Genomic DNA, 26678 nt, shown 5'->3' with positions numbered 1-26678 from the left:
GTTTACTACTAATAATGGTTGGGGTTTTGTAAATTTAAGGAATATGCTGGTTTTCATGATATTAAATTAAATAGTTTAATTGTGAGTGCTGATAAACACTAAAAACTTTTAAATAAAAGTTTCAGCTTTAATTATTAAAAAGGAAAAATATATGTCTGACATAATCATAATTTGCATAATATTTCATATTCAAGAAGGTAATCTTTATGAAAATAGTGGGGCTTGCTTTAACTTGACAAGCAAGCTGTGTAAGTTATGTCCACTTAAATCAATAATCACACTTATTCACAATAAATCAATATATCTATTGATAAAATATCCTTCTTTATGGAAAATTTTGTACATGTGGGTACATAATAAGAACACATATGAACAAAGATTATGTGTGTGTATAAGCTTAGATATTCATTCTATGTCAACACATGCCCAAAAAGATAGCTCTAAGTATTAAGTTTAGAGTATAAAATATAATTAATTTTCTATTAAATTATAAAAGAAAGTTTCTAAAACATGTTCAGAGAAAAATAGCAGCATTTATAATTGAAAATAGAAACAAAGAATAGAAAATAAGAAAGAAAAACATATCTTACAAAAAACAATATAACTATAAAAAAAGAACAGAAAAAGTTGATTTCCCAGTGAAACATACTCACTCTGGGCAGAAAGAAAATGACTAACATATCAAAATGGACAGTTAGAAAATAGTTTGTTTAATAATAAAGGCTAACTCAGTGAAAATCTACTATACTTCCTAGAATACTTTGATGATAGGAAAAAGATGAGTAAATTATTTCTCAAGTGTGATGTATCTAGGAAATAGATCAGTGAAACAAAAAGAGTAATATCATCACAGCATACAAACAGAAAATTCACATATAGAAGCAAAAAATCACAGTTTACATTGCATTCATGTTTAAAATCAAACATCACTTTTTCACATTCTGAAGATTACCCCCCCCCCAAATATGGAAAGAAAAACAAGCCAGGGCTTTAATATAATATTTTTTTCAACCTGGAACAGCTGCAAAAAACAAATCTTGCTGGAGATAAGCTTGGTTATAAATATCAACATTCCCTTTAAATAAGGGAGTCCAGTTTTCATACCATCTGCCTCTTTCTAAAAGGGAAAAAGATATGAAAATCATAAACCAGGGCATTCTCTTTCAAATAAGGCATTTAGAAATGAATGTAGTGAAAAGGCTGTGAACTGTTCTGAGTCCCTGCCTTTAAACTTGCCTTGTTTAGTTCAGATCAGAAAATGGGATTTTATGAAAGTAAACAACTTTTAGTGCATGAATAAACTGATGAAGCAATTAATAAAGAAAAATATAGTTTTCCAAATTTTTCACATTATTGGCCATAATCACAATCTCTGGTTGGTCCAAAATTCTCCCTAATGAATCATATTCCTTACTGCTTATTTTTTAACTAGATTTGTCACTTTTGTTACCTTTACTTTTTCCAAAACTTTTTTACAGCCTGTTCCAAAGACTTTCATGTTATCTCATTCAGTACAAAAGTCTAGTTCCTAACAGAACTGGACTTTTAATACAGATTATATCCTCTGCAAAAATCTTTCCTATGCCTCTCTCAACACAGTGGTCTTTTCATACTTGAGTTTCGATTTTATCTTAAAACCTTTATTCATCTTTTGCCCTTAATTATTTTTCATTCTTTGTTAATGACCTTGTGATTGAACATTTTAATTTTTCACTGTACCACATCATTACTACTTCAATAATGAAGTTCATAAACTATATCCATTTTTTAACTCCTTAAAGCATACACAAGAAAGAATAGGTGTAAGATGGTCTACCAAGTAGTTACAGAGTGGTATACTAGAGACAGCTACATAAAAGAATATCCAGTATAGTAATACTGAGACCACTTGAGAGAAAATAGAAGAAACATAGAACAGAGAAAATGGCATCCTTTACTTTAACAATATATATAAATGTTTAGTCAATTCCCTGAATTATAGAGGTAGAATTCTGAGAAGCTACTAAAACAAAAGCACCTAGGGAGCTTTGGCATTATTCATTCTCATTCTCATGTTTATTCTTTCCCTTCCTCTTTTTCTCATACACACATAAACATACCCCTATATATTGCAAACAAAAGGACGACGACTGAATCTTTAATCATGGCATCTGCAGTTATTTTGGTGCTAAAATGCACTTAAATGTGTTCTACATAGGAAAAATATGTCCTAAGACTTTTCACTTTCATTCTGTTTAAGCCATGGAGCACTTAGTTCTGTAATTAAATAAAATAAAGTTATTTTACAAATGACATTTAATTGTTTTCTTGGAATGCTGCATCTTCAGTGTGTAAGGAGGGAGGAAAGGAGAGATTTCTTCAAAGTAATGGTCAATAATATTTAAAATAAATAACCATATTATAGCAATCAATATTCACCTTTTTTATGAACAAGTATACGATCAGTGTTGCAAAAGAAAAGTTATTTTTACCTTAGACCTATCAACTATTACTTTTAAAATGTTAAAAAGTTCTTTTCATATTAAATTTAGTCTATTGCTTATTTTCTGACTTCCCTCCACTAGAATGTAGTACCACAATTGTTTGTACACTAAATAATCTCAAACAATTAGAACACTGTGGACATAGTAGACACTCAGTATATTTTTGAGTAGATATATTTTTCAGAAGACTGTTACATTAACTTAAAACATCCACATTTTATGCTTAATTATTATAAACTTAATTTAAAAATGCTTTGAGTTTTAAAATATTACTATAAGTTCTCTATCTTTTATAAGAATATGAGCCTGATAAAGTATGGGTTAACTCTTCCCTGCTTTAACTCGTTTCCTTTCTGGTTCTGTTACTTTTTAGTTGTTTATGAAGTTAAGCTCATTTATCATTTTTTAAAATCAGTACAGTAAGAATTCCTATCCCATGTGGCTGCTGTAAGCATTAAATTAAATAGCTAGTTCATTTAAAGTACTTGACATGGTGCTTCTCACATAGTAAGTGCTCAATAAATGTTGTTAGTATTATTACATCATTCTGGCTTAATCAGTTACTCATTGTTGAGGCACCATACAGTCCAAATAGGTTTTTTTAGACAAAAAAATAATAACCTGAACTTGATGAGCTCACATTCATTTAAAAAGTCAATGAGATACAAAAAGAAAAGAATGGTCTCATAATATGTACCTTATGTGTAACTTAATTACATATAAATTGTACCTTTTCTGCTATTATTTGGTCTCCTAACTATCTTCTATAATCAGCTAAGTGGTTTCAGCAAAAGTATCTTTGGATAACTTTTAAAATGCCAAATTACATATGCTGTCTTCTTGTTAGTGTGTTGAAAACTTTGAATAAATAGATTATTACTTATATGTTTACAGTATATGTACATAATCAGTATGCAAAAATACTTTCTAAAATGGAAGGCTTCTGAACAACAACAAAAATCTTAAACACTAGTCCCCATTTTTTAAACTAACAACTGAATCTCTTATCTTTGTCAGAAATCTCCAATTATTCTCCATTCTAAGAAAAGAATCTTCTCAGTTCAACACTTCCACGACTTCTTTGATATTCTCTTATCAGGAGTTCAGGAGTTGTAAACTCTTGATGTTATTTCTAAGTCGATATGTCACAATTTCTCTCATATATCCACCACGTGCATTGGGCAGGTCGGTATGGTTCTTTCTACTAGAGCAGTAGTCTGACATTAGATAAAACTGGTTCTTTCAATGACCAGACTTGAATTTGCAGTAATAAATTTAGCATCCCAAATATTTAAAATGCCCATGGGTCTAACATACAATGGCAAACAAGAAATGCAATTTCAGAATATCTTTAAATTATAGTACATTCCAATGTCTTCCAAAAAACTTTAAGAAAAATATAATAAGTATTCCAATCACTTCTCTATTTTCTTTTTGAAAATTAAACTTCACTATAACATTATAGTATTTTATTTCAGTCTATCATCAAAAATGATTTTATAAAAACATTGGATAACTACCTCACTAATTTTAGAAAATTTTCCTCTATTATAAAATGATTGGGTCTTCATTATCACATTAACCAAAATTTGGGAGCAGGGGATAGGTTATATATCATGGGCCCCTCTAATGGAAATAGCATACACAAATTCATTTAAAATGTTTATTTTCAAATTATTGCTGAACGCTAAACAATTTAAAGAAAAACGCAACTGAACTTCCCAAAGCAGTTTTTGCTGTAAAATGTGTAATCTGATATTTTACAAGTACAGAACACTACCCAGCAACTTCTCAGCCCCAAGGTGATCCCATCTCCCATTTGACTCAGTAGCCATTCCAGCTTGCAGGGCTCTCCTGAAACCCATCTTCGTTTCAATCTGGGCACATGAGCTTGTTTACCAAATCACAAAGAAAACATAGATCTTTAGGTAATGCCAACTGACTTTGCAAGCTTACTCTCACTCTCTCACACACAGCAACATACACATTTACACACACACTAAACAAAAATCCACATACACATGCTCAGGCACAAACACTGCCAGTGTAAGAAGTATCTTACTTCCTCTGTGTCCTGGAGTCCACCCCATAAACACTTTCCTGTCTTTTTACCTTTTGTTCCCCTCCTTTTCTTTCCTCTGTCATTGTCTTTATCCAGGGTCTCACCAGCATTACTGCATTAGTATCATAATTGGTCTTACTGTCTCCAGTTTTTCCTCCCCTCAAAGCCATCCCCCACACTGATTCCAGAATAATATCTCACATGAAAACTCTAATTCAAAAAGATACCTGCACCCCAATGTTCATAGCAGCACTATTTACAATAGCCAAGACACGGAAGCAACCTAAATGTCCATCGACACATGAATAAAGAAGATGTAGTATACATATACAATGGAATAATACTTAGCCATAAAAAGAATGAAATAATGTCATTTGTAGCAACATGGATGGACCTAGAGATTACCATACTAAGTGAAGCAAGTCAGACAGAGAAAGACAAATATCATAGGATATCACTTACATGTGGAATCTAATAAAAATGATACAAATATGGGATTAACATATACTATACTACTACATATATATACTACTATATATAAAATAAACAACAAGGACCTACTATATAGCACAGGGAACTATATTAATATCTTGTTATAATCTTTAATGGAAAAAATCTGAAAAAGTATATATATATATATATACACACACACATATATATGTATATATACATATATATATAAAATCACTTTGCTGTACACCTGAAACTAACACAACATTGTAAATTAACTATACTTCAATAAAAACAAAAAAAACAAACAAAAACAGGAATAATCTCTCACAAATTAAATTTAATCAAGAAATTCCTCTGAGGTATATTATATCATTCAATGCTCCCTAAGTCCTTTAGGATAGAGCTCTAATTCCATAGTGTGCTATAATCTAACCCCTGTTTTCCCACTAATCTCTTTATCTGTCTTTATCCCACGCATGCACTATACCCCAACTACTTTTAACTACGTGTAGTTTTCTGAAATGATCATAATATGTAACAGCTTACTGGGTTTGCCCATGCCCTTCCTTTCTCTGAAAATGCTTTCAAATACTTCTTTACGTGGGTATCTTATACTCCTTTAAAACAGTAGAAAAGATGGTAGTCATTAATTCTGTTCACATATCTTCCAATTTTCCTATACTCCTTTAAAACAGTAGAAAGGCATGGTAGTCATTAATTCTGTTCACATATCTTCCAATTTTCCTTTCCCTTTGCGTAGAGGCCAGTATTGTACTTCACAGTCCCCCATTTGAAATAAAGCAATTTGCTTTGACCAGTGAAACTCTATATGCCAGTGCATAACTAGCCACTCTTTCTTCTCACTTCTGCAGTGATCATGGAAATACATTCAGATGAAGTCTTCAGTGTCTTTGGTCACTGTGAGTCCCTACCAATCCAATTTGGACATGTAGTCTGGGTGAGAAATAAACATTTGTTGTGCTAAGATTGGGAGAATGGGATTGACTTGTACACTGCTATATTAAAAATAGATAACCAACAAGGACCTACTGTATAGTGGAAGGGAACTCTGCTCAGTATTCTGTAATAACCTAAATGGGAAAATAATTTGAAAAAGAATAGATACATGTACATGTATAACTGAAGCACTTTGCTGTACACCTGAAACTAACACAACATTATTAATCAACTATGCTCCAATATAAAATAAAAATTTAAAAAAGAAAGATACTGAGCTTTGGGCTTCTTTGTTCCTACAGCATAACCTAGGCTATTTGAGTGATTCAAAGGGTTACATTTTTCAGGAAGACTTTCATGAGCCCAACACAGTCTGATTAAATGTTGCTTCCCCAAGTAATGATAATGTTCTGTTCATACTGCTGCAATTTCTACCTCCTTCAAAGTGTACTTCTGAGGGCAGGAACTGTGTATTTCATTCCTTATCCTCACCAACTAGCACTGCTCATGGTAAGTCCTTAAAAAATATTTGCTAAATTAAGCATTCATTCATTCACTCATCAAAGGCCAGGGACTACTCTGGTAGCTAGAATAAAATCAGAGCAAACAAAATCCCTTGCCCTCATAGGAATAACTAATATTCTTGCAAATGATAATGACAGTAAGCAAGACAAATAAGTATAAAATACATAGTTTATTAGATAAGATAAATGCTAAGTAGAAAACACAGAGCAGGGATATTTTGGAATGGTGACCACGTAAGACCTCATTTAGAAAGTGACCTTTTAATAACAACCCAAAAGAAAGTAAATAAATTGGTCATGCAGATATCAGGGAGAAAGCAATTCAGTAGAGAAAATAATGGAAAAACCCTGAGATGGGAACACGCCTGTCATGTTCAAATAACAACAAGGGAGACAGTATGGCTAAGCAAGTGAGTAGTTAGGGATGAGATTAGAGAGGTGACAAGGAGCCAGGTCTTGCAGAGACATACAGGCCAGTTTCAAAGCTTTAGCTTTTGTCTTGAGTGAAATGGGGAGACTTTGAAGAGTTCTAATTAGAATGAGGGGTGGAAGAAGAGAGTAGAAGATAGGGTCACAGATATAATGGGGGCCCATTTTCTTCCATTTTATAACATATTTCCTCTCTCCACAAAACATGTGAGACATAGATTTAAAATAATGTTGAATAATAGATATTTTATGATGATCTTAATTTGTTCATTACTTACTATGCAGGGACATTGATTTTAACCAATATATAATTATCAACATATAGTTATGTATCAAAGTATCATAGTGTATCAAACATCAAGAGAGATCAAATATTTAATGTGGCAACAAATTCTCATAGACAATAATACTAAATGATTTAACAAATTAATCAGATAAAATTTTATAGTTTTATGGATCTTGCTTCATTTTCTTGGATTTACCCAAAATCATAAAATAAATCCAAGTAAAAACATTTCCCCATTGTAATCCTGCCTCCCATAAAAAAGAACTAATTCCAAACTCAAGTTCATTGCCAAAAACAAACAAATCAAAACAAGAAAAACAAAGTGAAAGAAAACAAACCACAAGTCAAAACACCTTTTGCCAAATGTTAAATCAAATAAACACACCTTGTGCTGTGTCCTTGAGGCTGCCAAGTCTTAACTCTGGAGAGATGTCAAGGAGTAAGATGTTTCCAAAGGCAAGATCTTTACTGAGGAAGCTGCGCTCGCATTCCTGGAAAATTCAACTCCAGATACCAATAATAATACTCTTGGTTGCTTTTTCTTACTGGAATCCAAAACAGAGTTTATGGAAATATTAAATGGATGATCTCCAGTTCCTTAACATCCACAAAATAAAATCACTGTGGTAGCATTTTCCAAGTTGTGGTTTGTGGTTTGCTAACTCTGTTATATGTTCATTCAAATTAAGTTTCTATGGCCATGTATACTTGAAAAACATTGCATACTATTCCCCCTTTACACAAGGTACACTTTCATAAAAAAGCTCTGAGAAGTCCTATAATAGAAAAGCCTATTTAAATTTACTTGACCCAATGTGTCCTAAATTTATTTAAGTAAAGACCCCCTTCCACTGTAATAAACAGTAACACTATTTCTGCAGATCACACTTGAAGAATGGTTCATTGTATAGTGATTATCTGAAAAGTACTAAGAGATGTTTCCACTATATTTTAGACTTAAATATGAATGTAGAGACTAATTTTAATTTATTTTCTGTTATTGCAATTTGTAGAGTTGACCTATAAATATATTTATTCAACCATAATTGTTAAGTACATGTTACTTTCTAAACCAAATGCCAATTAAAAAGCAACAAGGAAAACATTCAAATAATGTATGGTTTATTCATTTTTGTTCAATGAATATTTATTAAATACTTATTACGTGCCAGGCACTGAACTTATCTCTAGCTTTATGCCACAATTGCTCTCACATAGACAAGAGTATCAAATTTAAGTGGTTCCAAACTGCTGTCTAACAATAATAATCAACATAAAATTTAACTCAAAGTATTTGAGAATACAAGTTTTACTAATTGTAATTATATCATTAAAAATAGCTTGCAGAGGTGGCCAAGGTGGTGGAGTAGGAAGACCATGAACTCACCTGGAGTTCAACGGACACACCAAAATTACAACTACTTACAGAGCAATTCTCCATGAGAACAACATGAAGACTAGCATATAGGATTTTTCACAACTAAACATATAAAGAAGGGACCACAAGAAGATGAATAGGAGAGGCAGAGATGTAGTATAGTCAGCACACTTCCTCAGGTTGTCAAACGACAAATGAAAAAATATCAAAATCTTAGAGTTCCTCCCCAAGGAATAAGAGGCCTGAGCCCCACACTAAGCTCCCTAGCCTAGGGGTCCTGCACCAGGAAGACAAATCCTCAAATGTCTGGCTTTGAAAACCAGCAAGTCTTACGTTTGGGAGAGCCAGACAGCTATAGGAAACAAACTCTCTGCTCTCAAAGGGCATGTACAAAACTTCACATGTTCTGAATCCCAGCACAGAAGCAGTAGTCTGAGAGGAACCTGGGTCAAACCCACTTGCTGATCTTGGAGAGCCTCCCAGAGAGGCAGGAGGTAACTGGGACTCCCCATGGGGATGGAGAAGCTGGCAACAACCATTTCTGGGAGCTCATTCTACAGCAATACCACCAGCATTGTCAATCCCCATTTTGAAATCCTCCCTCAAGCCATCAGTAGGATAGCAACAGACCCATGCCTCCCTGGACTGTGTGGACAGCCGCCCAGAGACTTGGCCATGCTCTCTAGCAGGCCAGTGCCAGCTCAGTGCCCACCTGGACCAGGCAAACAGCCATGCTAGTACTCAGCCCCACACATCAGCAGGCGAGCAGCAGTCCTATTGCCCCCAGGCTGTACAACCAACTGCATGGGGAGCTCATTCCATCCCCTAGCAGGCCTGCAGCTACCACACAACATGTGGCTTCGCAGCCAACCAGGTTGGGGCCAGCCTCACCTACCAGCATGACCATGGTAGTCAGCCCTGCCACAACAGAGGGCACATGCAGCCCATGTATGGGACACCCCTAAGACATATAGTTCTGGTGACCAGAGGGAAACATGCTGCTGGGCTACATAGGATATCTCTTACATAAGGCCACTTCTCCGAGATGAAGAAACATAATTGACTGATCTAACATGTAGAAATAAACACAGAGAACTGGGAAAAATGAGGCAACAGAGAAATATGTCCCAAATGAAGGAACAAGTTGAATCTCAGAAAAAGACCTAAACAAAGGGGAGATAAGTAATCTACCCAATAAAGAGTTCAAGGTAATGATTATAAAGATGCTCACCAAATGCAGGAGGAGAATGGATGAACACAATGAGAAGTTCAACAAAGAGCTAGAAATATAAAGAAGAAACAGAGCAAAGATTACAATAACTGCAATAAAAAAAATTTACTAGAAGAAATCAATAGTAGATTAGATACAGAGGAACAGATCAGCAATCTGGAAGATAGACTACTGGAAATTACCCAAGCTGAACAGAAAAAAAAAAAAAAATTAAAAAATTAGGATAGTCTAACAGATCTCTTGGACAACATCAAGCAAACTGACATTCACATTATAGGAGTCACAGAATAAAGAGAAGAAAGAGCAGATAATTTAAAGAAATAATAGCTGAAAAGTCCCTAACTTGGGGAAGGAAGCAGACATCCAAGTCCAGCAAGCACAGAGATTCCAAAACAAGATGAACACAAGAAGGTTCATGCCAAGACACTTTATAAATAAAATAGCAAAAATTAATGATAACAAAGGATATTAAAAGCAGCAAGTTAAAAGCAACAAGTTATATATAAGGGAACTCCCATAAGGTTATTAAAAGCAGCAAGTTATGTATAAGGGAACTCCCATAAGGCTATCAGCTGACTTTTAGCAGAAACTCTGAAGGCAAGAAGGTAGTGGCACAATATATTTTAAATGATGAAAGGGAAAAACCTACAACTAAAAATACTCTACCTGGCATGGCTTTCATTCGGATTTCATAGAGAGATCAAAAGTTTTACAGACAAGCAAAAGCTAAAAGACTTCAGCACCACCAAACCAGTTCTAAAAGATATATTAAAGGGACTCCTTTAATCAGAAAAGAAAAGGCCACAACTAGAAATATGAAACTTATGAAAGGAAAAAAAAACTCACTGATAAAGGCAAACATACAGTAAGTCAACCACTTATAAAGTAGGAAGATTAAAAGACAAAAGTAGTAAAATCATCTATATCTAAAATAAATAGTTAAGGGACACAAAAACAAAAATATAATATCAAAAACATTAAACATGGTGGTGGGGGAATAAAAATACAAGACGGTTAGAATGCCTTCAAACTTAAGAGATCATCAACTTAAAATAATCACACACATACATACACAATACATATGTGTGTGTGTATATATATATATATATATATATATATATATATATATATATAGGTTGTTATATATGAACCACAGGGTAACCACAAATCAAAAACCTAAAATAGATACCGACACAAAAAAAGAGAAAGGAATCTAAACATAACACTAAGATAGCCATCATATCAACAGGGAAGCAAAAGAAGAAAGGAGAAAAAAAAAAACAAACTACAGAAACAACCCCAAAACAATTAACAAAATGACAATAAGTACAATGCATATCAAGAATTACTTTAAATTTAAATGGACTTAATGCTCCAATCAAAAGACATAGAGCAGCTGAATGGATTAAAAAATTAAGATTCATACATATGCTTTCTACAAGAGTCATTACAGTTCTAAAGACACACAGAGACTGAAAGTAAGGAAATGAAAACAAAAGTACTCTATGAAAATTGAAACAAAAAAGACTGAGGTAGCACTGATAGACAAATTGATTTTAAAACAAAAACTGTAATAAGAAACAAAGTATGATATGACATAATGATAATGGGATCAACCCAACAGGAAGATATAACAATTGTAAATATAAATGCACCCAATATGGGAGCACCTAAATAAGTAAAGCAAGTATTAACCACTATGAAGGGTGAAACTTACAGTAATACAGTAGTAGAAGACTTTAACACCTCACTTATATTAAAGGACAGATCATTCAGACAGCAAATCAGTAAAAAAAACACTGGCCTTAAATGACACATTAGAGCAGATGAAATTAATAGATACATATAAAATATTCCATCCCCAAACAGTAGAATACACATTTTTTTTCAAGTGCACATGGGTCATTCTCCATAATAGATCACATCCTAGGCCACAAAATAAGTCTTCATAAATTTAAGAAGACTAAAATCATATCAAGCATCTTTTTCCATCAAAACGCTATGAGACTAGAAATCAATTACAAGAAAAAAAATACTACAGAAAACACAAGCATGGTGGAAGCTAAACAATATGCTACTTAAAAAACCAATCAGTAACAGAGGAAATCAAATGAAGTAAAAAAATACTTGAAAACAAACAAAAATGGAAACACAGCAATCCAAAATCTGTGGGATGCAGAAAAAGTAGTTCTAAGATGGAAGTTGACAGTGATACAAGCCTACCTCAGGAAACAAAAAATTTGAAGGAAACAATCTGGTCTTGCACCTAAAGTGATAGAAAATAAAGAACTAAGAAAATCCAAAGTTAGTAGAAGGAAAGAAATAACAAAGATCAGAGCAGACATAAATAAAACAGAGACTTAACAAAAAAAAAAGAGGGAGAGAGAGAAAAGTTCAATAAAACTAAGGGTTGGTTTTTTGAAAAGATCAACGAAATGGATGAACCATTAGACAGACTCATCAAGGAAAACAGAGGGCCCAAATAAATAAAATGAAAAATGAAAAAGGAGATGTTACAACTGACACCACAGAAATACAAAGGCTCATAAGAGATTACTACAACCAATTATGTGCCAACCTAGAAGAAATGAATAAATTTCTAGAAATGTACAATCTCCCAAGACTTGATCAGGAAGAATTTAGAAAATATTGGGTTGGCCAAAAAGTTCGTTTGGGTTTTTCTGTAAGACGTATGGGAAAACATACATCTTTTTCTGCAAGATGTAATGGAAAAACCCGAATGAACTTTTTGGCCAACCGAATATGAAGACCCCAATTACAAGTAATGAAATTCAGTCATTAATAAATAAATTAATATTAATTTACTCAATCATTAATTAACAAATTCAATCAGTAATAAAAAAAAAGTATTCTTAACAAAGTCCAGGCCCAGATGGCTTCATAGATGAATTCTACCAAATATTTAAAGAGTTAACATTGATCCTTCTCAAACTATTTGGAAAATTGAAGAGGAAGGAACACTTCCAAACCCATCTTACATGGCTAACCTCACCCTGAATACCAAAACCAGAAAAAGAGACCACAAAAAAGAAAATTACAGGCCGACACCACTGATAAACATATATGCAAAAATCCTCAAAAAAATATTAACAAATCAAAAAATACATTAAAAGAATCATACACCATGATCGAGTGGGATTTATCGCAGTGACACAAGATGATTCAATACTCACAAATCAATCAATGTGATACATTACATTATCAAATTTAAAAAAAAATGATCTCAATAGATGTAGAAAAAGCTTTTGACAAAATTCAACATCTGTTTGTGATTAAAAACTCTCGACAAAAATGGGTATAGAGGGAATGCACCTCAACATAATAAAGGCCATGTATAACAAACCTATAGCCAACATTATACTCAATGGTGAAAAGCTGAAATCATTTACTCTGAGACCAGGAGCAAGATAAAGATGCCCACTCTTGCCACTTTTATTCAACCTAGTATCAGAAGTCATAGCCACAGCAATGAGAAAAGAAAAAGAAATAAAAGAAATCCAAATTGGAAAGGAGGAAGTAAAACTGTCCCTGTTTACAGATCACATGAACATATATATAAAAATATATATACATATATATAAAATATGTATATACTATATAATTTATATACATATATAAATACATAGAAAATCCTAAAGACACCACTGCAAAACTACTAGAACTCACCAATGAATTCAATAAAGTTAATATACAAAAATTGTTGCATAGCTATACACTACCAATGAACTATCAAAAAAGAGAAATTAAGAAAACAATCCCATTTATAATTGCCTTTAAAAGGATAAAATACCTAGAAATAAATCTAACCAAGGTGGTAAAAGTCCTGTACTCAGAAAACTATAAGGCATTGATGAAAGAAATTGAAGCCACACAAACAATTGAAAAATATACTGCGCTCATGGATTGAAATAATTAATATTGTTGAAATGACCATACTACTCAAGGCAATCAACAGAGTCAATGCAACTCCTATCAAACCCCAAAGGATTCTTTACCAAACTAGAACAAGCAATTCTAACATTTGTATGGAAAAACAAAAAGACCCAGAATAGTCAAAGCAATCTTGAGAAAGAAGAACAAACCTGGAGGTATCACCCTCCCTGATTTCAAACCACACTACAAACTACAGTAATCAAAACAGTATGATACTGGCACAAAAAAAAGACACACAGATCAATGGAATAGAATAGAGTCCAGAAAGAAATGCACACTTATACGATCAATAAATCTATGACAAAAGAGGTAAAAGAGGTAAGAATACGTAATGGGGAAAAGACAGCCTCTTCAATAAATGGTGTTGGGGAAACTGGATAGCTATATGCAAAAGAATCAAGAGGGTATTATGCTGAGTTAAATAAATCAGGTGAAGAAAAAGACCAATACTGCATGATCTCACTTACATGTAGAATCTAAGAAAACAAACAAACAAACAAAACAAAATGAAAAGAGACTCATAGATGCAAAGAACAAATGGGTGGTTACTAGAAGGAAGAGAGGTGGGGAGGTGGGTGAAATAGGTGAAGGGAATTAAGAGATACAAACTCCAGTTATACAAGAAATAAGTTACAGCATAAGGAATACAGTCAATAATATTTTTGTATGGGGACAGATGGTTACTAGACTTATTGTGGTGATCATTTCATAATGTATTTCAATACATACTGTACTGTATGTATTCAATACATACTGTACATACATATGTACTGTATTTCAATTAAAGCTTGCAATTTTTAGACTATTTGAAAATAATGATGATAATTCAGGTCAAGAGTCACAATATGAAAGCATAGTCTTTTAAAAAAAATGATGCTGCAAAAGAATAAAGTTGAACTCCTACTTCATACCATATACAAAAATTAAGTCAAACCAAGTCATAGACCTAAATGTAAAGGCTGAAATTATAAAATGCTTGGAAGAAAACACAGAAGTAAAACTTCATGACCTTGTGTTAGGCAATAGTTTCTTAGAAACAACATGAAAAGCACAAGCAACAAAATAAAAGATAGGTAAATCGGACTTCATCAGAATAAAACAACTTTTGTATTCCAAAAGACATGATCAAGAAAATGAAAAGATAACCCACAGAATGGGAGAAAATATTTGCAAATTGTATAACTGATAAGGGTCATATACAGACAATATATGAAGAACGCTTACAACAGTAAAAACACAAATAACAATTTTAAAATGTGCAAGGGATCTGAATAGATATTTCCTCAAAGAATAAATACAAATTGCCAATAAGCACATGAAAAGATACCCAGTATCATCAGTTATTAGGGAAATTCAAATCAAAATCACAATTCAAATCATACCCACAAGGATGGCTATACCAAAAGACAGATAATAAGAAGTGTTGCTGTGGATGTGGAGAAACTAGAACCTTCATACATTGTTTGTGGGAAAGCAAAATGGTGCAGCCATTTTGGAAAACAGTTTGGTTGTTCCTCAAAAAACTAAACAGAATGGCCATGTGACCCAGTAATTCCACTCCCAGGTATATATGTGAGAGAAATGAAAATGTATGTTCCCATTAAAATGTGTACACAAATGTAAATAGCAGCATTATCCTTATAGCCAGAAAGTGAAAACAATCCATGATAAATAGATAAACAAAATGTGGTATAACCATATGATTGAATATTATTTCAACATAAAAAGTAATGAAATATTGATACATGGTACAACATGGATGAACTTTGAAAACATTATGCTAAGTGAAAGAAGCCATTCACAAAAGTCCAATTAATGCATCATTCCTATTGTTCTCTTTATATTAAATGTTCAGAATGAGAAAATCCATAGAGACAGAAAAAGTTTGATTAACGGTGAGGGTGAGAGCAGAACAGATGGGGAGTGACTGATAGTGGGTACTTTCTGAGGTGATGAAAATATTCTAAAATTAGATAGTAGTGATTGCACAACTCTGTGAATATGCTAAAACTCACTGAATTGTACACTTTAAAATGATAAATTTTATGATTGTGAATCATATCTCGATGAAGCTGTTATTAAAATAAAAGAATCACAATAATATAGATCTGTAGTCCTTATCTAAAATGTTTGAGGGACTTCCCTGGTGATCCACTGGTTAAGACTTTGCCTTCCAATGCAGGGGGTGCGGGTTCGATCCCTGGTCAGGGAGCTAAGATCCCACATGCCTCGCAGCCAAAAAACCAAAACGTAAAACAGAAGCAATATTGTAACAAATTCAATAAAGACTTTAAGGATGGTCCAGATTTTTTAAAGTCTTTTTAAAAGACTTTAAATATTTTTTTAATTTTTAAAAATTTTTTTTTTTAATTCTAATAAATAATAAAATAAAAATAAAATAAAATGGGCGAGATGTGTTTTGGAGACTATAGAAAGGTAATGTGTCCCATATCTACCATAATTACATGACACTCTTAGAGGAGTATAGGGGCAGCACATCAATACTTCACAGCAAAATCTTATCGATATTGACACTGACTAGAAAAATAAATACTGTATAAGTAGTACTTTGTCATTTCAAAGATGGTTTGCCTCCAATTAGTTTGTGAAAACTTAGAGAAAAATAATTTTTCAAAACTTTTGTGTTTTGAAAATGTGAATAATGGGTGTTGAAGCCTTATAATGATGATGATTAATATTACTAATAATAATAATAGCAGCAGTTTCCATTTACTGTGTTAAGCATGGCGCATGCATTATCAGAAATTCTCATAATATTCCTGTGGGATAAGTACAATTAACCCCAACTGGAAAACTAGGTTTTCTAATGATTAGGTGACTTTTCCAAGCATGCAGTTAACAAGGTAAGGGTAGAGATTTAAAATCAAATCTGTCTAATCACAGAGCACACTCACTTTCCTCTACAAGGAAGAGTGTGTTCAGATCATTTATCTGAGATATAGACTTTACATCTGTAAAATGGAGAAAAGAAATTGGGGGATTGTTTATATATCCCCCTCAGAGGAAAAACTGTTATAAATATAACATAAATGGGTATATCCCAAGGCAACTTTTGCTTCATGAAGTTATAAGTCATAACATTAAAGAATTTTAGGGAGTGCTGTACTTGAAAAATTTAAGAACAATTATTCTAAATATTAATCTGATCATGTTGCTCTACAGTTCAAAAATCTGAAATGGATCCTCATTGCCCACAAGATGAGAATTGCTTTGCATGACATATAATAGCCTTCTTGGCCTGGGCTAGCAGGTCTTATTGCCTCAACTCCAGCCACTTTTTTTTTTTCCAAATTCTGTTCCAGCTACTGAATTTCTTACATTTCCCAATCACATGACCCTACTGACAGTTCAGTGGCTTTACAAATCTTATTCTCCATGTTACCTTAGCCCCAGCCTTAACTACCTTAAATTTACAAATATCCTTCAAAACCTTGTTTCAATGTCACTTCTTCTGAAATAATTCACCTATACTTGCCAAACAAATATTTGATTATTAAATGATTGACATATAACCTACTTATTAAATGTAGTACATGCTTATCTATCTCTATAAGCACATAGAATTTTGGCATACAATAGTAAAGTACTCATTTTTTCTTCTTACAGTATTGCAGTATTAACTGATTTTTGTCTTTGGAAGTGATATTCTAAAATCTTTACATGAATTTTGTTTCTAAAGCACAGAGGTGAAAAAGAGAAAATTTGGATTATTAAATATAAAGAATAATAGATTCTTGGTTTTAACCCAAGTCCATATAAGACCAAAGAGTTACTAGGGTAAGTAGAACATTGAAGGGCAATAACTGAGTAAATCTGGGTACCGTGAATTGAAAAGAAAGTTTCAGTCTTATACACTAAAGTCCATATATATAGTTTAGGTTAGAAGTTGCAAAGTTTTTCTGTAAAGGGCCAGATCATAAATATTTTAGGCTCTGCAGGTCAAGAGACAAAATTAAGTTATAACTCAATTTTGTCACTGTGATTTGTAGTGCTCTGAGAAGCAATGCAAAGCTACGAGAGCACCACATTTACATCTCTGTTGCAATTACTCAACACTGCTGTTTTAACACAAAAGCAGCTATAGACAATATGTAAACAAATGAGTGTAGTTGTGTTCCAATAAAACTTTAATTATAAAGTTGGAATTTCATATAATTTTCACATTGCAAAATATCATTGCTTTGATTCTTTTCAACCATTTAAAAACATAAAAACTATTCTTGGTTCATGGGTCCTACAAAAACAAGCCAGATGTGGGTGGGCTCCAGGTCATAGTTTGCTGAGCTATGGTTTATTTTTTAATCTATTCATACTCTTGAATTACCAGGTTTCATCTCTGGCATAAATAAATCAAAAAATCACAATGTTTTATTTAAATTTACGTTGCTGTTGCTGAATTAATTTTTACATTATATATCTTCTCATGCAGTTTTTTTTGTTACATTTGAATTTTTAACTAGACTTAACGTAATTATTAAAGCCACCTCTATATTCTAGGGCTCTGAGATATATCATCAGTTTTGTTTGTTTTTTAATATACCATCACTTTTGTATTTATATTGTATCAGCTTCTTATAAATTATTGTCCTTTTTCCCCCCAAAGCAAAAAGTATGTAGTTTAGAGTTCTTTGTATACTTAAGAGTGGTTTTCTGTCGCTGTGTGTGAACAAGACAGATTGCATGGAATTTTGTTTTAAACTCTAAAAATGTTGCTCTGTTGTCATCTCGTATTTAATACTACAGAAAAGAAGTCTGAGACCAGCTTAATTTTTGTTTCCTGATAATAATATGCAATTTTTTTCTCTCTCTTTCTATACACATGAAAATTTTTTTTCCTTTATCATTATAATTTGAAAAAAATTTTGATACTGTGTCTCTGAGTTGTTAGATCTCATATAAGAAATATCCTTTCTGCATACATTGGTCATTTTTTAGTTAATAAAACTTTTATTTCCTGTTATCTCTTTGTTTGTTACTTTTTTTTCAAATGTTCTGTTCTCTTGTTTAGGAACAATTAGCTATTTTCTAGTCTCTCCTTCAGAAATTCCAAATGTTCATATAATGGACTTCATCTTTCTCTCTTTTCATGCATTCAGTATTTCAGCTAGGACATTTTTTCAAGTCTATTCTCCACACATTAGATTTTCTACCGTAACATCAGTTCTGCTCTTTACTGCCTCAAATATGAACTTTTAATATGTTATTGTGATAGGCAGAAATGTCCCTCCTCAAAGATGTCCAAGTCCTAATTCTTAGAACTTGTGAATATGTTACCTTACATTGCAAAAGGAACTTTGCAGATGTGATTAAATGAAGAACCTCCTGGATTATCCAGCTGAGTCTTTAAATGTTGTTAAGTTTTCCTAGTTGTGGTCATAATGTATTTGACTACAAAAGAATAGTCAGAGAGATGCAATGTTGGTGGCTTTGAAGATGGAGGACGGGAGCCATAAACCAAAGAATGTGGGTAGCCTCCAGAAGCTGGAAAAGGCAAGGAAACAGTCTCTCCCAGAGCCCCCAGAAAGGAATGCATCCCTGCCAATACCTTGATTTCAGCCCAGTAAAACCTATATCAGACTTTGAAATATAGAAATTATACAGCATGAATATAAAACTAATACAGTTCTCACATTTTTCAGTTTTTTTGTCCTCTTTTTATCTTATTCTCTTCCTAGTGTCACTTAATTGTTGCTATTTTTATATGAAGTTCTCCTATCCATAGAGGCTATGCATTCTTGCATGTGTTAGATATCAAAAAATTCCTTCAAATATTCTTCCTTAGCTTAAAATTCTTCTCAGATTTTCACAGGTATGCCTATGATATTCTGCCAATTTCCTTTTCCCTGGTTTTGTGGGAATTTTTTGTTCCACTTTATTCATTTCAAATGCTGAATTTATCCAGAAAGTCCTGGCATTGAAAGAGCCTGTATAGATCATTTCTACATAGCCCAGTGTTTTCCAAGTGTGTGCATGTGTGGAGGGTGAGGGGGATGTTGAGGGAAGGAGAAGAGACAGAGAATAGACCTCTATGAACAGACAAAATGAAATCAGGAACTGGGATATTCTTTTTAAAATTATACCTAAAAAATATCTAATACACTCCTGCCCAGAAAGATTCAGTGCTATAAACTGCTATAAGTGAATCACTGTGAATAATGAGAATTTTCATAATACTCAAGCATATTCTTCAGAAAAAAACTGGTAGAAAACAATAAATCTTCAACTCTTTCTATTCACAAATAAGGAACTTGATGCCTGGAGACATTATAAAACCCAACAAATGATATATCTATTGCTGGAGCCAAGTCTAAAACTTTCAGTCCAGTGCACTTTCTAGCTGGTGTAGGTTATAAACTGTAATCTACAATTAGGATTTTGTCACAGGTATCCATATAATTTCTTATTCTATATCTTGCAATATTTGAATATTTTAAAATTCAAAGTATGTAAAAAATGCTTTTTGTATTAAACTATCTTCCCTTCATCTTCCCCAAAATTTTAAGTTGTTCAATCTAATTGGTCTGCTGTTTTTGCACTTTGTCCTACATAATACTACTATAGAAGAACTAAGCTACTTTATTCCTGCTTCATTCTCCATGTTTAATGGCTTGAAAACCATGAAATTGAAAAGATCCTCTCATTTACAGAACTGTCTCCACCTTCTGATTCAACACAACAGAGTTTGTTAAACCACTGAGTACAGAGTATTTATCTTTCTATTGTTAACATTTCAAAACTAAAAAGTAAGCTAAGAAGTCATCTTTTCTTTTTGATGAAAATATATACCTACTCACTATATTGTTGCAAAGATACTTAACACTTGTACCATATAAGAAAGAATTAAATGTATATAATAGGGGTGAAAGAAATTTAGCTTATATGATTCTTATATGTTCAGTAAGGATATATTCAGTCTTAAGGATATTAAATATGATGAACTATGTACTGCTATTTTCCATTAATGTAATTTTAGTCATTCTGAGAGAATACCAAAAAATAACTACATTCTAAGCAGTGTTTTTATTAAGACCTTCACATTTAGAGTCAAATCTATTCATATCAAAAACATGGTAGATACTCAATAGATGAATGGATAAAGAAGATGTGGTGTGTATATATACAATGGAATATTACTCAGCCATAAAAAGAATGAAATCTTTCCATTTGTGACAACATGAATGGGCCTAGAGGGTATTATGCTTAGTGAAATAAGTCAGACAGAGAAAGACAAATACTGTAAATTACCACTTACATGTGGAGTCAAAAAAATACAACAAACAAATGAATATAATGAAACAGAAACAGATTCACAGAGAACAAACTAGTGGTTACCAGTGGGGAGATTGGAAGAGGTAGGGGCATGATAGGGATAGAGGACTAAGTGGTATAAACTACTATGTATAAAATAAATATGCCACAAGGATATATTGTACAGCACAGGAAATATAGCTAATATTTTATAATAACATTAAGTGGAGTATAATCTATAAAAATTTTGAATCACTTTGTTGTAAACCTAAAACTAATACAATATTGTAAATCAACTACACTTCAATTAAAAAGAATAAAAAGAAAGAAAAAACATGGCACATATGAACAAAGACTAGGGTGAAATTTGGCCTAGTTTCATGTTTCTATATGGAGGAACTTCCACTGGAATAGTCGAGATGATTTTGGCATTGGAGTAGGGGAAGGAAAGCTTTCATTGAGCTGGTGGACCTCTACATTATACAATATTCAGCATCCTTAAATGTCAGGGTCCTAAAAGCCAGTAGCTTTTAAAGATATCATAATAATTTAATAACACCTCCACATGTTTCAAATGGCCCAGAGGTACACTCCAGGATGAAAAACCAGAGCACTAGATTAACAGTCCTGGCCTCAGATCCCACTCTGTATTCACAGCTTCCCAACAGGGGAGTTACATGATCCGTAGCTGAAATCCTTTGGCCCATATTATTCCAATGGGTAGAGATAACCTGTTATAAACCTGTAAACACTAGGGGTTTATCTTCTTTCTCTTCCCTCTCTGCCCTGGATCATACAGACCAGCAATTCTGAGTAAGTGCATCTGTTCTTTAAACTGAAATTTTCTCTCACTGGACTAAAGTCTAGGTTCTGAGAAAGGGAGTGGAGCTAAAAAGGGGAAGGAAGTTCTAGTACTCATTTTTGGTCTCCCACTGAAAGCACTATGTCCAATCAGCTCTGTAGTAAGGAAGCAGATCTTGCCAACTCCACCTGTCTGTTTACAAATTCAAGAGAAGAGCTATTATTTATTGAGGCCCTAAAACTTTAATTCCATTAGAATTCTTGCTATAATCAGTTTGTCTTTAATCTAGTTTCTCCACTAGAAATGAAGTGAGTTGAGTAAACAAAGGAATAAATATTAAACAGTTCGAATAAAATTATAAGCGCTAAACAATCAGTGCTCCTAAATACTCTTATGTTTATTACAAAAGCTATATATTTTTCCTTTTCATTGTTTTCTCTGTCTAATGATAGTATCTACTACTGATGCCCACTTTTACCGATAAAGCTAGATAAAGGTACATTAACAAACAAAATATCTCTATTTCTAGCCTTCCATTTTAATACAGAAAAGAGGAAAAGAGCCAAAGTGGAATCAAACACAATATTTTTTAGACACGGGAAATTATAATGTTATAAAAGATCATTCATTTAAATTAAATAATTCTAGTAGCATACACTAAAAGTAATCAGCTTTTCTTTGTCCAAAATGGACTTTCATAGAAGAGAGAATTACAAAAATAAAATTTTACATTTTCCCAAAATATTTGACAATAATTTATCTTTTACTTGCTTAAATATAAGAATATTCTTTAAGAGGATGATCAAAGGGCATCTGGAATAAAATACAATTTACATGTTTTTGAAAGACAGCAACAGTTTATTGATCATTGGTAGCTCATGTTTGTTAAACACTAAAAACAGAAAAGAAAAGAAAAGAAAAAGGATTCACTGAAGACCATGAACTAAGGTAAGCTACAGTGAGATGCACTGTGTAAGAAAGGAAAGAGACCCAATTCTGCTCCCAGCCAAGCAGTTTTGGATATAAATTACTCAGTCTTTGGAGTGAGGTAAGGTGGGAGAGTAATTTCCTTAACCCTCAAGAAGTTGATCAAAAACAGGTGTTCTTTATCCAAGGTCCACTTATGCTTGTAATTGTGTTTTTTTTCTAAGGGGAGAATCAATAGCTTCCCTTGGCTTCTTACAATGATATATGACACCAAAAAGGTCACTCATCGTTGAATTAGAAAGTACTCTTTACCAATTCTTTCAGGCTATGAATATACTTGAGAAAAATCTAGTGATGTCAATGGAAAAAAATATATATCATGCAAGACATTTCAGGTACTAACAAGAACTAATACAGAATCAATAACAGAGATCATAGAGACAAAAAGATAGATTAAAAGTGTAATCAATAACAGTTTACATTCGTGTAGATCATTACTTTAATAACACTTTCACAACCAATTATTCCTCCTTACTTTTTAGAAATAAAGGGCACATAAGTATCTCCACTTTCCAGATGAGAAAACAGTTATGAGGGTTACTGCCCAAGAGCAAATATTTCCAAACTCTGCTACATTCCTGACTTTTAGGCCAGTCTTCTTCCCAGTGGTAACAAGTAGTACAAGCTTCCTTCTTGGGGATTTATACAGTAAACCTAGCAGAAGGAAGTAAAAGCAGACTCTTAGCTCCTTTGTATTTTCTCTCTGGAATGTTTGTTCTGCTGTAATCATTAAATATGGGACAGTGACGCAAAAGAGGGCTTTATAGGGTTAGTACCACCCTTCTCCATAATAGGGTCCGAAAGGGAGATCATATATTAGGGCATGTCCAATAATGAACTGCCTCAACTTCCTGAGAAGGTCATTGAGCTCAAACAGCAGCACCGATTAAAAAGAATTCCAGGTGGAAGAAATCAGATCTTCTATCTCCCTTTTCCTAGTCATCCACATGGACACCACGTGGGTTCAGGGATTCACCAAACACCAGGAAAAGACCCATCCCGCCCCACCATCCTGGCAATAAAGCCACCTCAGGCTGCCTGAAGCCCTTCTCTGCACATGTTTTGGTCTGCAGATACTTGTTCGTTTTAGAAGGGGAGGTGAGAAAAAATGTTGAGAAGAGTAACAAGAGAGAGGGAGGCCTGAGCGGGAACTATAGACGCAGAGATCAGGACAGTGAAATTAACAGACGCGAATTAACTGACAGCACACGGGAGCCAGCCCCTACCCTAGTGGAAGGCCTTGGGATGTGGGTGGGGCTACGGTTCTAGGACCCAGCAGCCAGCGCCAGACACGCTGGCAGGGCGGGAACCGCGCGTTCCTTAGCAACCACGGCGGCCACGCCCACCCACCGCACTAATCCCGCGCCCGCCATCCCCACCCCCACCGCGATCTCCCTGCTCTCCGGGAAGGGTCCTTAAGTCATTACCGTACCTACTGGGTTTCCCGGGCTCTGGGTTCCTCCTCTTCCAGAGCCCCCCCTCCGCCCAGCCCGCCCAAGTGCCGCTCCCAGGGGCGGATCGAACGTCTCCTAAACGCATTGGGGGCCCACTAAGGAGGTGCGCCTGCTTTCAGTCCCCGACCCCGAGCTTCCCGGGCAGGGCCTCCCCAATCCCCTCGCCCTCGCGGGACACACACACCTTAGCTCAGCCAACGCAAGGGCCAACAAACTATGTGTCCGGCTGGAAATGTTGCTGTCCACGGTCCTGTCACTCAGAGGAGGGGGCGGGACGAGCCTGCTGCACACCCCTACTCCTAGAGGGCGGTACGGGAAAGAGGCGGGGCTCGACGGAAAGGGGCGGGAGTAGCCTAAACTTGCGCTCCGATTGGTCATTCTCTCTCCCGCCTCTGCGCGGGTCCTGGAAGGAAATGCGCGGAACCTGTGGCATTTCCTTTTGACGCGATTCCCAGGCTCTGATACCTGTCTCACAAAGTGACCGTGGAAACTGAAAATAAGGACTGCGACTTGTTTTTCAATATAAAGCACAGAAATACGTTCTTTTGATTATTGAATTTTTCTCACGTAACACACATACACACATCCCCATCCACACTCTGGGGGGGCATCCCTGGATGGAAGAATGAACTGTCTGAAAACGATGTTGTTTGCAGATTCAAGCTTTTAACAGATTAATCAGTTTAGGAAAGGTGATTCCTGAAATCTGACCAACAACTAAGATTTGGAGATATGTCCAGGTACCCAGTCTTCACACCTACAAAATTGGAATGAAATATTGTTATTAGTTATTATTTGCAAAGCATCTGACAATTGAATGATTTATCTTATATAATCGTCAAAACACCCATTGTGAGATGTTATTATCCACAGCTTAAGAACAAAGAAACTGAGGCTGTGAGTGACGTTTATTCAGTCGTTCAACACATGAAAAAGTGCCTGCAGTCATTATTTTTATACTGTGATAAATTGAACTCAAATTTCTTTAAAAAAAATCCTGTGACTTCCAATATAATTTTTCTTTTGCTGAAATATAAGTCACTTTTTCTAGGACAGCCCATCAAATCTTTCAAAACAAACGAACAAACAAAAGAAAACCTTGAGAAAGGAAATAGCATGCAAAAGAACTGGACAAGTATAAACAGACTAACTGGAAGATTCTCTGAAATCTCCCAAGATACCAGGGCCAGGAATTGAGTCTAAAAATGTACTTTTATTTTCTGTCCTTCTAAATCCTTTGTTGGTCTCCAGTTCCTCTTCCAGAAATAAAGGTAGAGTTAAATGAGACTAATATGAGTCTAAAAATGTACTTTTATTTTCTGTCCTTCTAAATCCTTTGTTGGTCTCCAGTTCCTCTTCCAGAAATAAAGGTAGAGTTAAATGAGACTAATACTCTTGACCAGATTTGCATGTGTGCAGCTTTAAAATAATAAAATCCTTTTTTGTTCTATATTATACCAATACCCAGAAGTGTTTGTCTTGTCAGATAAGGTAGTAAGAAAGAAAATAAAAACAAACAAACAAAAACAATGCCTCTGGATAAGTGCTTTGAGATTCAATTAAAATGGCCACTATACAATGATAAAATTGTTAGAATAAAAGAAACACATTCCAATTGCAAATGCTTTTATTCTCGTCCTGCTGAATTTCCAAATTCTTCTGAAAGTTTGCCAGCTATGAATACCTCCGTACAAAAAATTTCTTCATTTGTATGACTCATGATCCCGATTGTTACTTCAATCTTTTAAAAATATTTGGTTTTACACTAAAAAGTGCTCTGATTGTATATTAATAAGTACCTTATACAAATAAATACTGTAAGAGTTAAATAAAAATGGTGAATTATTTATTTGAATCCTTTTTCAATTGCATATTCAAATAAGTACAGCAAATGTGTTTGAATATTCTCACATATATAAGAAATTATACATTTAAATAAATGTATTGTATGCATGTAAATGTGTAATCATTGAAATAAACACAGCTGTATACTCCCCATATGTATAACTCCAGATGTTTAAAGCATATATTCAAATTTCTGGAACTCTACACCTTGATATCTATTTAAACATCTCGTAGAAAATAGTGTGTTACACATACACAGGAATAAATTTTCAAACTGTATCCACAGTGAGGAAATAAGGTTAGAACAGTGGGTAATGAGTCTCTGCCAATGAATTTCTTATCTTGAACATATCCTTATGAGATAGCTTTTCCTTGCAAATTGTCTGCAAGTAGTTTACTGATCTATAAGGTGGGCACTAGCGAACTTACCTTCCATGAATATGGCTATTGCAAAGTAGTTTTGCAAGCATCTTTTAAAATAATTAAACTCCAAAAAATCATGTTTCAAATTAACTTTTAATACTTTACACTTTTGGTGTGGGAGAGTCTCATGTTATCCAGGCC

General features: G+C 33.9%; 1 protein-coding gene across 10 annotated transcripts in view; it reads right to left on the bottom strand.

Moving 5' to 3' along the window:
- The window catches only part of TRIQK (triple QxxK/R motif containing), a 93519-nt gene extending 68931 nt beyond the window's left edge, over positions 1-24588 (bottom strand). For 3 of the 10 annotated variants that reach the window (XM_067711792.1, XM_067711787.1, XM_067711791.1), the window contains exons 1-2: positions 24454-24588; positions 7580-7739 (exon numbers count right to left, since the gene is read on the bottom strand). The gene's annotated coding sequence lies outside the window, so the exon portion shown is untranslated. Of the gene's footprint in view, positions 1-7579; positions 7740-9803; positions 9853-23290; positions 23470-24247; positions 24344-24453 lie in introns of those variants that run through there. The other 7 variants (XM_067711789.1, XM_067711788.1, XM_067711794.1 and 4 more) reach the window with 7 other exon arrangements.
- Positions 24589-26678: the final 2090 nt, after the last annotated feature.

The sequence above is a fragment of the Pseudorca crassidens genome, chromosome 17 (assembly GCF_039906515.1).
Source record: "Pseudorca crassidens isolate mPseCra1 chromosome 17, mPseCra1.hap1, whole genome shotgun sequence".
Classification (NCBI taxonomy): Eukaryota; Metazoa; Chordata; class Mammalia; order Artiodactyla; family Delphinidae; genus Pseudorca; species Pseudorca crassidens.
This window is presented reverse-complemented; position numbering and strand designations above follow the sequence as displayed.